The 14,234-nt window shown below is 40.0% G+C and overlaps 1 protein-coding gene and 1 non-coding gene across 5 annotated transcripts in view; both read left to right on the forward strand.

Annotated features, from left to right (window-relative positions):
• Positions 1 to 14,234, forward strand: part of Tafa2 (TAFA chemokine like family member 2) — a 472,572-nt gene that overhangs the window by 203,597 nt on the left and 254,741 nt on the right. The gene's annotated exons all lie outside the window — the stretch shown is intronic.
• Positions 10,038 to 10,170, forward strand: LOC116076603. The gene has a single exon (XR_004113010.1). It is a non-coding gene; the product is annotated as a small nucleolar RNA SNORA51 (small nucleolar RNA).

A 14,234-nucleotide genomic window follows, 5' to 3' on the forward strand; every position in this document is an offset into this window, starting at 1 on the left:
GATGTTGAATTTATAATGATTTGAATTCTGTTTTCAAGGTGTGAAAATTTGGTTAAGATATTTAACTGCTTAGATCCTCAGGTTCACACCAACTATAACATGGAATGGAAGGCACATATATAATAGCTGTGGAGACTGATCTCCCTATATAAAGTAACTACAACTGTATTAGGCATCTAGGAACTGAAATTTAAGTATTGATCATTAATGTATGATATATTTACTAGTGTGGTAACAATACTATGTTAGCTGTTTTTGTGGCACCATGACAAAAATACCTGACAGAAACAAATTCATGGAGGAAATGCTCATGTAAGCTTATGCCTTCAGAGAGATTTGAGTCTTTCTTTGTGGGGAAATGCCGGTGGTTCTCTGCCAGCAGGTCAGGGTGAGAAGAGAGAACCTGGTCCAGCCGAGTCACTTGGGGGCTGAGCTGGATGGTGAGTGTCAAGGCCCAAAACAAGCACCCGGGCAGGGAGTCTTGCCAAAGCAGGAACTCATTTTATTCTATCAGTCTTTTGTTTATATAGGGTTGAGGAAGGAGGTGGGAATTTTTGGTGAGGTGAGATGACATAGGGGGCGGGGAAGGATGACAGAGGGTATGGGGTGAGATGATGTATGGGGTTGTGGGTGATCTCATGGGGCCTATAAGAAACTGACACATCAGCAATAGGTAGACAGAGGCAGTCTCATTCAGGTGGGTATGTCATGCTGAGTCACTCTAGTACAGAAGTGAGCAAGAGAGGTCTCTAAGCTCGAGCAAAGGCTCAGGCTTCCTCACTAGGCCTCAGTATCTGGCCAAATAAGGCTTAAGAGGAAAAGGCACTGGGAACACGTAACAGCAGCCATTCACATAGCATGGGTCAGCAAGCAGAGATTTTGAGGCTCAAACTAGGTGCAGATATTACCTCTGAAGACTTGCTCCTAGTGACTTATTTCTACATGTAGGCTCCACTGACTAAAGGCTGAATGACCCACAAACACTGAGAACACAAGCCTGTACTGGACATTTTATTTTCACACTACAGTATTGTTCATCTGGCTCCCAGAGACTCATGGGAATTTCATAATCCAAATATGATTAGACCAACTGCCAAAGTTTCCATGGTCATACCAATATTGCCCAAAGTTCAAAACCTCTACTGATGTTTTTTAATTATGAGCCTTGTAAAATGGAAAAAACAAAGTTACAGCAGCACAGTGTAAATATTCCTATTCTCAAAGGGAAGAAGAGAAGGACAAGGACCGAACCAAAGCAAATCACAATGTAGAATGGCAAGGAACAAAATTTATAATAGTTTCAATACCATCATCTGGGACACACAGTAGGTGTGATCTCTTTGACCTAGGCTCTACTTGTGTCCTCAGTTTCCCTTTATAGATAGATGGCCCACATTTCTGGCACTTTCAGTATCCTAAAGTCTCCATGCAGTTCAGACTTTGCCTTCAAAGCCCACTCATGGACTCTCCACAAGGAATCTGGAGCTGCTATGCTTTGTCTTCTGAGAGTTTTCTGTGGAATCTTGGTTCAAACCTCCAGGATGGTATAGCTCTTTTATCATGCCCAATGCCACTTTCTGATATATGGTAGAGAAATAGCTGACCCACCTTGAACCTTGAACCTTGAGCTGGAGCAGCTCCTGAATGCCTGCATAACTGAACCTGGAGAAATACCTCCCTATGTGGCTCCTTTCCTGCAGGATCACACAGAGGTCATCTTTTTATCCCCACTCTCTTTTTATTTACTCTCCTGTCAAATAAATTTGTATTTTTACTACTGTCTGTAGTAGGATCAGAAAGACCTTTCTTTAAGGCACAGTTTCTATTGTCTCAGTGCTAATTATGAGACTTTGTCCAGTGTTTCTAATATATTTAGTAGTAACAGCAGCTTTGTAACCAACTGTAAATATATTTGGTTCCATTATACCCAACTTCACATTTTTTTTTTTAAATTCTCTGCTTGGATATTTTCTCTTGAATCATATTGTAAATCTGATTAAATGCAGTTAACAATAACCATGCCATATCCTAAACTGTTGTATTGTCTTAACTTTCTCTGCCAAACAAAGAGTTTAAGTTAAAAAAATAAAATCTCATTTATATTTTAGAACATGGGTAGAATATAGCTAGATTCTTGGACAGACTATAATATGAATGAACTTTAATTTTTTTTCCATTCTGAACAAAAATATAAATAGGAGCACATTACTTAAGCTTAGCATGGCATTCTGATCTTCCAGGCTCCCACCAGATGATTTGTTGCTCATAGTATTTTTGGTCTTCTGTAACCTGTACATCTAATCTCTCTTACATCCCTCCTACAAACTTATTCGAAATGGTTCAGGTCATCATAACAATAACCCCACTCTTGGTACCAATTTCCTATGTTGGTTAATTTTGTGTTTAATGTGATTGAAATACCTGACAGAAACAACCAAGGAGAAGGAAGACTTATTCTGGTTTATACTTTTAAACAAATTTTAGTCTGCAACTGCAGGGAAGGCAGACAGAGTTCCTGGAAGAAGCTCATGACAGCGACAGTGAATGTTCACATAGCATAAACCATGGTGAAGCATGATCAGGCTGGAGATGCTACAGAGAGTGCATGGTGAATTCTCTGCGTGGCTTTCTATCCTCTCCATTGTTCATAATACTTAGGGCATGAAAATAGAGAAGTAAACTTTGGAGATTCCCGAGCCTTAGGCCCTTCCTCTCCAAGGCAGACCCTGAGGCAAAGACTTCCGGATTTTGTTTACTTAGGAACATAATTGTGGGGGAGAAGAGTAGAGCAGTTGAGAAAAGGAACGACTAAGAGAGTAAAAACCTACCCCAGGTATGTCTTTGAGCTGTTTATGGCCTCATGCCACTGTGCCTTAATTTTACTTGCAAATAATGAAAAGCAGAGTAGTGTATAGTAATGTCCTAGAAGAGTAGAATGTGTATTAGTTATCATGGAGTCTTATTTGTTAGGGATAGCTTCTTTCTAATACAGACATGTGAGTGTGTGTGTGTGTGTGTGTGTGTGTGTGTGTGTGTGTACTATATAAGTTTTTGTCTTTTAATTACATGTATAAGTTTGCATGTATAAGTTTGCATTTGGGTATGTAAATTTAAGTTCAGGGGCCCACAGATGCCAGAGGTTTCAGATTCCTTGAAGCAGGGGTGTTGGGCAGTTATAAGCCTTTCTGATATGAGGGGTTGGAATATAACCTGGGTCCTCTTGCAAGAGGAGTACATGTTCTGGACTGCTTAGCCATTCCTGCAGCCCCATAATTCATGACTTTAACAAATCAGCTTAGTTTTATCTTTTTGTATTTCCTGAGTTATATAGACATTTCTAAAATCAATTTCAGAACTTTTTTTTTTTAATTGTCCCTTCTTATGAAACCCTAGACTCATCTACTTCAAGCTCTAGGTAGACATCAACTACTTTCTGACTCTATTGATCTGTTGATTTTCAAAATTCTATAAAACCAGAATTACAAACATGCAATCAAATATACATTTAAGTTCAATATTGATTTATCATGTGCATCTGCTATGAGCTGGTTTACCATGCTAGGCACAGGAGGAAAGCCAGCGTTGGTTAATTTTCAAATAAATCGTCCTGACTCTTCTGACCAAGAATGTTGGAATTCTCACAAAGAATGTCCCCCAAAGTCTAAAATTACAAAACCCCAAATATCCTCAAATTATAGCCCTTGATTAAAGTCATGATAGTGAAAAGCTAAAAATCTTGAATCCCAAGAGTAACCTGTTTTTAAGCAGCGGCAGAGAGCTTCCTGGGGAAAGGAACAGTAGTACCAGACAGCAAGACAAAAATGCCACTGTAAAATGGAGTCGTTTGTCTGAATTGACATTCCCTGCAGCCTCAAGGAGTCAGCAATGCTAGGACTGCCTTGAGGATAATTGCGTGTGATGGGATAGAAGAAGAAGACTTATCACTGCCCTGATGTTCAACCACAGGGTCGCTTCTTCCAGATATTTGGCTTGCACAGGAGTACATCCAGAAGGGACTCCAGCTAGCTCCGAGCAGTGGGGAAAGCACTCCCATAAGATGGGGAAATTTCATATAAAAAAAAATCTCAGAGTGGTGTCTGTGAAATCATAGCACATTTCAAAAGATGGCCCATAGAACAAATGAATGTGAGTGAGTTATCTAATATAAATGTCCTAACAGAGAAAAATAAACCAACTGTTGGTCAGAAGCAAGACTGCATGGGAGGTGTCACTTTTCTGAGGAAAATGGATAGGGGAGAGTGGGGAGAAGCTGAGATAGATATGTAAAGTAAATAGCTAGCTTTAATAAGAATAAAAATGAGAACAATCACAACAACCTAACAGAATGCTACAGAGTTGAAAATTAGAATCTAAAGCAAGAATGTTATTAACAACACACTTATAGATCACTAACATGGAAAAAAGAAAAGAAAAAAGAAAAAGCAAGACTACAAAATATAGGCAATGATCATGAAAGTTAGCCAGCAGTTCTGAACCACTGTTCAATCATCCGTAGTCTACCCTTGTTTTTCAGTGTCTAATTTTATTTCAAAGTTTTTTAAAAGTCTTTTCCTCATTATCTCAAAGTATCTACATATTTTTTGCACATTACCATGTATTTTGTCTTTCTGCCATTTAAATTCCATTTACTGGAAGTATAAATTATGTGCATACCCCCATAGTTCTGATACACTTTTTTCAAATCTGACTTGTTAAAATGCAGTCTCACCATGTTGACTGTATATATATATTTTGCATGCATATAAATTGTTGAAACTTGCATAGTAGATGAAGAGACATATCATTATATATTTGCTTTTATCAAATGCAACATTTGTCAAGTTCTCAGCTCTGTGGGTGACTGGTATACGATGGTGAGCCAATGCAGTATTTGATTGATCTTGTCAAAAAGCTTGTGTCACCTGTCACTGTATTACAATGACTCAAATTAGAAATCTGGGTGCCAGTCATAGTGACATGCATTTATTCATTTTGCTTTCTAACTTATTTAATTATGAATCAAGTTTGTCTTCTCATAACTGTTATGCCCAGGAGACAGTTGTCTCTCTGCTGGAGATAAAGAAAAGTAAATTTGTTCAGGGTATGTGGCGTATAGAATCAGAAGATGGCCCAGTTCTAAGCAACATCTAAATTTGAGATCAAAGAAAAAGAGCCAGAAGGAGATGTTGAAGAAAAAGTCCCTAGGCAAGAAGAAAAAACTAGAAGCATAAAGATATAGAAAGCAAAGAGGGCAAGTAGGCCCCTGTGCCACAACCTATTATAAAGCTAAAAAAAAAAAAAGCAAAGAATTTCTGAATGACATTCACGATACCCAAGTACCTTGCATTCTTTTGCATTCAGATGTTAGCTTAGTATGTAATTTAACCTTCAAGAGCATTCTCAATGGCATTTAGATAAAAGAGATCCTATAAGGAAATCCCCAGTTATGTGCTTGAGCAGTTACAACCAACACAAATGTAACCTACAACATGGAATTAACCACACGTGTCCATGACGCTGTGGCATTTCATAAATTTTAAAAACTTCCATCTTGAGACTGGAGATATTGATAAACATTAGAAAAATTATGCAGATAAGTAGGGTGTCAAACGAAGAGGTTAATACTATTTGTGACAGATATATTAATTTTAGATTTATATGATGAGCATTTCAAATATGTAAGAACACCGGCTATCTTAGGTAACGGGTGAACATGGATTCGTGAATATAGCAGGTTCACAGAAGCCTAATGTAATAGAGCCCATCCTAGTTAAAATTCCTAGTTTATCAATCTCCAGTGTAGGATCTGGAACATAAAACACAGTTTTCTGAGGTGTCACCTTCTCCTTCTACCTTGATGTGTGCATATTTTCAAAGTTTCCATGAATTACATGATACAGGTTGAAATTCTTTATTCATTTGTGCTGCTCATTCATAGAGTAAATATGAAATCACTAGGCACTGTTCTGGGCTCAGGGTATAAAGAAGAATTTGAAACATCCCAGTCTCTGCTCCCATGGCCCTGTGGAGGAATGCAAGCGGTGAGAAAAGGAAGAACTATGTAGCTGAAGCAGGAAACAAGGTGGAGGAGGTGGTGAGTGGCCAGTGGTCACTAAATAAGCAAGTTTGTTTTGAGTGGAAAGGGAGGCTATTCAAATATTTGAGAGGCACGGTGGCTCACTTTGTAAACGTCCACTGTCTATATGGGTAGAGATGGACTGTAAAATTGTGAGAGCAGAAATGTGGAGGGTCTGGCCTGAGTGCACAGGAGAGGCATAGGGCCTTTGAGTAAGGTAAAATGGATGCCGAGGACTGGATGGATAATGAATAAATCTCCCATGAGGAAGTGATATAATAAACCAAAGCCTTTGGCAGCATTTGAAAGAAGGAAGGGACTCCAGGAAGGTTTCTTCTGAATGGAGTTTCCATCTTCTGAAATTAAAGAATGTAGTGGTAGCAGTGGGGGTCCAGGAGAAATAATCAAGAATCATGTAGAAATATCAGAGCTAAACAAGTGATAGTCAGATGTACATTGGGATTTGGAAAAAAAAGTGACCCAGAAAAAAATACATCTGAGGGAAATATATTTTTACATGATTCAAACATTGGAGGGAAACAGGATTGTGCAACACGTATTAATTAATTAAAGTGACAAAACCAATACAATTGACCATCACACTAATAATTAAGTCATAGTAACTTGATAAGAAAATTCTAACTAAAATTAATGGAGATAAGTTCCATGAAATTACTAAGGAAAATATAGTAATTTTGATAACACTACGGTAGCAATTAGAAGCTTTCAAACAATCAGAGAGATGTAAGCATTGGTATAAAACCCTACTTTGGAGTTATGGGGATGCAAATTGTGTGCTCAAACCTCTGATAATGCATTACATCTCACAACCAGCTGGAATTAAATCACACAGTGGCCGTGTCAGCAGAAAGACTGATACAATATTTTACATTCCTGGTGCAAGCTGCACAGTTTAACCAGGGAGCCTTGGCTGCTCAAGAGGCCAGTTCTGAAAGGACAGCTTTCTATCATACCATGTCAAATCCAGAGGAGTTGAGCTCCTATCAATAAGTAGCGCATCAAAGTAGCAAATTCACAGTGCCTTTCAAAGGTTGGATGACTGAGAAAGGTAAAAGCTGAAGGGAGCAGACTATTATACCATTTTGAAGTTACTAGCTTCTTGAAATATTCACAGAAATGCGGATTTCAGTCATGAGCATGAATGAGACAGAAGTGAGAGTCTTCTGAGCGAAGGGTCTTCATTGAATGCAGGCTGCAGGCGCATTTCTTGCAGGCGCATTTCTTGCAGGCGCATTTCTTGCAGGTATTTCTTGCACCATTGATAAGTAGTGTCACCAATCTTCCATCCCGGTGATCTCAGTGTACAAAGAGGACTCTGTATCTTTAAGGTTGTTTGTTATTGTGCAAGGGAAAGAGCATTCTGCAAAGCTTCCAAGGAGCAAAAGACTCTCCAGGAAATCCCTACACACTTATATCTAACCCTGTAACGGCCATGACCTTCCCGAGGCCCCCTTCTTTGCTTCGTTTCCATCTCTCTGTAAACAATCTCGTGTTACAGTTGATTATGAACAACTATTATGTTTCTGAGTAATAGTGTTGCTTAGGTCTCTGTAATTGGTGGCAACATGACAATGTTATGTGGTTGAGGTCTTGTGTATTACATTGCTTCTATAGTCTTTTGTGGAGGGATATTGCTTCAAGCCTTCTCTTAATTATTCTTTTTCTTATTATTTCTTAAAATTTAATTTAAATATACTTACATCATTTTCTTCCTTTCTCTCTTTCCTCAGTACCTCCCATGTTACCCTTTCAAATTCATGGCCTTCCTCTTTTTATTTGTTTGTTGGTTTTTCAAGACAGGGTTTCTCCGTGTAGCCCTTGCTGTTCTAGAACTTGCTCTGTAGACCAGGCTGGCCTCAAACTCACAGAGATCTGCACACCCTGCCTCTCAAATGCTGATATTACAGGCTTGTGCTATCATCTCTGGCTTGTTTAGTTTTGAGATTGTGATTTAGTGACATTTTCCCTTCCCTTTCATCCCTCCAAGCCTCCCACATACCCACCCCTGATCTCTTTCAAATTCATGACGTCTTTTTCATTAATTGTTACCACACAGATACATGCATTTGCTCATACATATACATTCTTAAATGTACCCTGCTGGGTCCATATCATGTTACTTGCAGGTAAGTTTTCAGAGCTGGTCATTTGGCACTGGACAGCCGATTGGTGAGCTCTTCCCTATGCAGTACCACCTGCTCCTCCTCCCAACTTTACTCACTTGCATTGTCTCTTAAAAACATATATTTTGTGTATATACACACACAAATATTTATACACACACATACACACACATCTATCTATCTATCTATACATACACACATACGCACACACACATAGGTGAGCATGAGAAAACTGCTGAGCCCATTTAGTGTTAGTTGTATGTACTTTTTAGGACTAACCACTTGGATAACCATTTGAGAGTTCATCACTCCGAAAACCTAACGTCTCTCACCAGTTGTTAACTTCCCCATCAATGCTGGTGAGCCTTGTTTTAGCATCCATATTGATGGGATAGTGCAGCTCTTAGTCCTCATCCATGAAGCTTCTTTTTGCAGCAGGTAAAGAGCATTCCTGAAAGCCACAACAACGAGGAGAACAGCCGACATGGGTTGCCCAGACTCCCTTGACGCATCTGCAGCCACCCTTACATCCAAGGCTCAGGGGAAGAGACAGCAAAATGATTGTCAGCACCAGAGATCCAGGGAGTCTGCTGTGAGGTTGTGTGTCAGCAAAGAAACACCCATGAAGTGTCAATTACTCTTAAAGAACAATTTCATATCTGAAAACAATTGACAAGCATTCGATCGGGGTGGGGGCATGGTGTAGTTCCACATACACACAGAAGCGTGGCAGGCGGACAAAACAGCCAAAGGCACTCAAGGTGAACATGAAGAGGGTCACTGGTAGCTTGTCCGTTTGAAAGAGAAAACTGCCATCTTTCTACAAATGCTAATGGAGAGAAAGATAGCATCAGAGATCAGGAAAGGTGGACATGTGGAAGGAAATGCATTTGGAACTTATGGCTGGCTTGCTATGTAGACTCTTAGAAGGGGACTCCATGGCTAGCTATAGATGTGTAGATCTTTTTTTTTTCATGTGCATGCCTGTTTATGTAATGTGTATGTATGTATGCATGTTTGCCTGTGTGTGGGCACATGAGTATGTTGGTGCATGCGTGCATGTGTGGAAGCCTCATTGATCACTTTCTATCCTACATATTGAGACAAGGACTCTTGTTGGACTCTGATTACCATTTGAGCTACTACTTGCAGGATGGAATTTCAGGCAAGCTGCTGCTTAGACTAGGCCAGATGAGCTTCTGAGTTTGAAGAAAGAATAAGATGTCTGTGGAAATGGCATAGAGTTGCTCCGATATTTAGAGACCAGGAAACTGAAAAAGGAACCATGAGGGAGACTAGTGTTAGAGAAGAACTTGAGGAAAACCATGTTCTGGGGCCATTTCCTGTTTCAGAAGAAGGATCTGGTCTGTGATGGCAGAGTCTCCTCAGTAGAGGAGAAGGAGGACCAGAGAAAGGCAGGTGGGTGGGGCATACCATGTCCAGATCATCGATGACCTCCATAGGGCCCGTTTTGAGGAGAGAAGTAGGGACAAAGACCTCATTATAATAGGCCCAAGATAGAATGAATCAGAGACTTGACACAGACAACTGTTTCAAGGAATTCCTCTGTAAAAGAAGTGACTGTAAAAGGACAAATGAAAGAGACATATTATGTTTATGCTGATGGAAAGAACTAACCAAGGCAGGGACTGAACTGAACTAGAGAATCTATGCAATAAGTTATGAGAAATGTGTGTTAATAAATGACAAGACAGGATTTAATAAAAGCCAGGGGGTCAGTTTTGAGTTTAATGTGGGCAGCATGAAGTCTTGTAGACTTTTCAATAAAGAATATATATTAGAAATTATATGTATTTGGCCTCCTTGTGCTTACCACAGGCTGTGTTCCTACACTGACTGTATAGAAAGAGGAGGCAGAATAAGCCTACCCTATATACACCTCAGCCTAGGCCACTGTGCCTGGTCAGAATTGTGAAAGGGGAGACATGAAAAAAATTATATGTATTCATAGGTGAATTCACTGAACTGGTTAATAAGCATCATCCCTTTTGATAATCTATCTCCTTATTTTTTAAAAAATGAATTGCTTATCCTTAGGTTGCCAATTCCAGATGTAGATATGGTAGCTGGCAATAATTTATGGGACAAGAAACTCAGGCGCAGAGATTAAGCAGCTTTCTTAAACATCATCTATAAGTAGTAAAGTTATAAATCAGATAATCTGATTTTCCAGAACAGAGCACAGAGCACCCTGTCCTGGACTGTCAGTTTTACTTTATTGTTCAGTAAATTATAAATTACCTTTAATTCCACGTACAGTTATTTTCTGGGGGCTTACAAAAGTCATTTTTGTCTTTACTCAAATATTCTGCCTCTCCATTTCCATCAGATCAACACACTCTATGTCTCTTGTTAGAGTTTGCAGAGTATGCTTATCATGTATAATTTATATGTTGTACACATACCGTTCTCTATTTTCTCATCCCTTTCTTGCCTGCCTTCACGTGGTAATGATCAAGTGCAGAATCAAGAAGTTAACTTGTTTTGGTAATAGTTGTGTTTTATAATTGCACAGTGCTTTATTGCTGGGTAGGCATTACTACATAAACAATTCCATTTAGTGTTTGCAACTACTCTCTGAATTAAACATTGTCCTTTAAGAAAATGAGAACTGAGAGACTGATGGAAATTGGTGTAGTATGTAGCTCTGAGTGGACACTTAAATTAACAGTCAGATAAAAGAATAAATGAGTCAACAGCTCGTAGAGTTTGGGGAGAAAATAGCGTTCACAAAAAGCTTAGCATCCTCACTGGTAGTTCAAGGATTTTTTTCCATTAGATTGTAGCTGTGTTGAGTTTGAATTCTTAGTTTTAATTAAAATCCTTTGTCTTCCAAGTACTAGCTGTTGAAACGTAACCCAAGTGGCAAGATGGAATTCCTTACTCATTGCATCCCCAGTGCAGAGCTAGCTGCCTTTCGGCAGCGAACAACACTGGTACCACAGGTAGCCAACTGTTCTTCGGGACAATATTGAATTAATGTTTCAGCAGATTGCTACTGAAGACAGAATTGTACAATGCACTGTTTTGGAGGTAAAACAGATGAAGAAAGGATGATTTTCAATTACTAAAATCGTTGACATAGTAAGGGCGAACAGACATTTAAGGCATCCTAGTTGCACGCTTCAGCTTAGGCAATTGGTGTCTTTTCCTCTCTATTCTCTGTTCACTGCATTTTAAGAGGCTTTGAGGGCAATATGCTTTACAGCATCCTATTCTGCAGCATTTTCTATACATTTCCTGAAGAAGATTAGAAGCCTGCCAGATGCTGCCCTTGCATTATGCCTTGCCTGGCTATGGGTGAGGATGCGCCAGCTGCTGAGCATCTCTTTTAACACAAGCTTCTCACCCTCTTGGGCTCCTCTTGTCTGAGAAGTCGGGGGAACCGAGTGAATGAGGAGGACATTGGTAAGGGTTTGTAAAACAGCTACAGCTTGGGGAATCCCCTGTTTTGTATTCCTTGTGGGCCAGTAGTGATTTTACAGAAATGGCAGAGTCATACAGTTGTAAATGCTGTGCTTTCTGTGTGGCATGAGTGGGGTAGGGAAGCTAAATGGAGGATCTGTATTTTCAGTATGTCTTACACATGAGTCTTCAGGAGGAGGAGGGATAACCTCATCTTTTGCACATGGTAAGTGTTACATTTGACCTTGTATAAGGGCAACTGAGATGCCTTCTACATTGGTGCAGCAATACCAGGGAGTTATTTTATGTTTCCTTCCTGTTTTGTTTTGTTTTGTTTTTTTGTTTGTTTGTTTGTTTGTTTTTAAGACGGGATTTCTCTGTATAGCCCTGACTATCCTGGAACTCACTTTGTAGACCAGGCTGGCCTTGAACTCAGAAATCAGCCTCTCTCTGCCTCCCAAATGCTGGGATTAAAGGTGTGTGCCACCACTGCCCGGCGTGCCACTCCTGGATGCTCAGTGTCTGGGGCACTGAAGATAGACTAATATCCAACTCACCGTAGTGGGGCAGCATCTTATATGGGTGACATAATCAGGGTTGGTCAAATAAGCACACTATTAGCAAATATATGCTTTGAGTTTTCTTTCTGTCTAAAGCCTCTGATGTTCTGTGCTATGTAAGAGGAATTTGAGCAACTGAGAATATATTCATGTTTGAGAAAAAAAAATTGGATCTGTTCACTGTGCTGTTGCTGCCTGCTTCTATAGTGAGCCAGGATTGTTTCTGCTGAAACAAACATGAAAGTCGTATTCCTAAGTGTCAAAATAAAATGTCTACTCAGCTTGCGTGACATCAATTAAGAACTTGGAGTATCACACCCTGCAGCTCAGCAGAGAGTTCTGCCTGGCACTGGCTGCATCCTGCCCAGTCATCTTTGCAATAGCAGCTTATGAAAATATTCAGGACAAGAGGTGGTACTCACTGTGTGGTAAGGACTGAGTCACCTCTGCACTTCATCGCCGGGATGGGATACGTCAGCATATTCTTACACATCTCAGTCAAAAGCCCTGCTTTTCTCATAAAACATAGTTTTGATTGATAATTTTTATATCCTGAGCTTTGAGGTCAGAACTGAAAGAAAATGCTTTTCAAGAAAAAACTTTTAAATTAAAATTGCAGCATGCATTGAAGTTACTGCCATGAACACTCACTGGATAAATGGACTAAATTGAGAACATTGGTAATGTAGTTCTCAAGGTGTTGTGTGCAAGGTATTACTGGAGCAATGCTTGCAAGGGGTTATCACTGGCAGAATTTACCTCTTCCTACGAATTCACATATTTATTTTCATCCTGTTACTTCCCAAATGATTCTTGATTGATCTTAATTGTTTGAGCTTAGATTTTTTTTGTGTTAACATTTTTCTTTTTATTTATTATCTTTTAATCTTTTTTTTTTACAGTCCAGTCATTATCCCCTCCCAATCCTTCCTCCCATAGTTCCTCATCCCATTCCTCCTCCTCCCCCATCTCCAAGAGGATGTCCCCACCCCATGCCCACCCCACCAGACCTATCCACCCCTTGGGGCCTCAGGTCTCTCAAGGGTTAGGTGCAGTTTCTCTCACTGAGGCCAGACTAGGCAGTCCTGTTCTGTGTGTTGGGGGCCCCATATCAGCTGGTGTATGCTGCCTGGTTGGTGGCTCAGTGTCTGAGAGATCTCGGGGGTTCAGGTTAGTTGAGACTGCTGGTCTTCCTATGGGGTCATCTTCTTTCCAATTGTAAATCTTGGAGCACTTTGGAATGTATTCGGTCAGTTTTATTGTCTATAGCTTGGAAAGCCTCACATCATGCTGGGGAGGAGGAGATGGGCATATATTAGTAATGAATACTAAATCAGCAAAACCCCTTTCTCCCAACAGCTGCCTCTCGAGAAAGGGCTCTGCCCCCTGAGAGCCAGGAAGTGAGGTGCTAAGTTCTATGTACAGCTCAGGACTGGGCCACGAGGCATATCACGAGAGTCCCGCGGATGGGGACGCAGCCGGGACAGACTTCCTACTGGCTGCATTCCACTGTGTCTGTCAAAAGTGCCAGTTCATTCTCCCTAGTACACTAGTTGAACACTAATTCATTGTGGTGGTGATGATTTATAATCTTTGGCTTATTTTATATGATTTAAGCCTTAGGGAAATTCATTGATTTTAATTTGCTTCAACAAACATTTGTCTTGAGTCTCCATTTAAGTTGGCCATTTACAAGAACAGCAGAATTTTCTCCTGAGCACTTAAAGCATACCTCACCACGGGGCGACATTTCCGTGTCTGTCCACTCACTTACTTTTACCAAAAAGACTCTTTATAAGATATTACATGATTATTTTATTTACTAGTTCTGCCAATTTATTTAGCATGGAGAAGAGCATGAATAATTTAGGGGCTTTTTTAGGTCACAGCCTATTATTGGTTTAGATATCATCTTATTTTCGGAAGTATAGAACCCACCAAGCATTGTCTGGGGTGCCGATTTTATGGAATCTTGGAAGGTGAATTCACTTTAGACAGGGTAAAACACAGTCTGTACATGAGACTGCA

Source organism: Mastomys coucha, unplaced genomic scaffold, assembly GCF_008632895.1.
Source record: "Mastomys coucha isolate ucsf_1 unplaced genomic scaffold, UCSF_Mcou_1 pScaffold4, whole genome shotgun sequence".
NCBI lineage: Eukaryota > Metazoa > Chordata > Mammalia > Rodentia > Muridae > Mastomys > Mastomys coucha.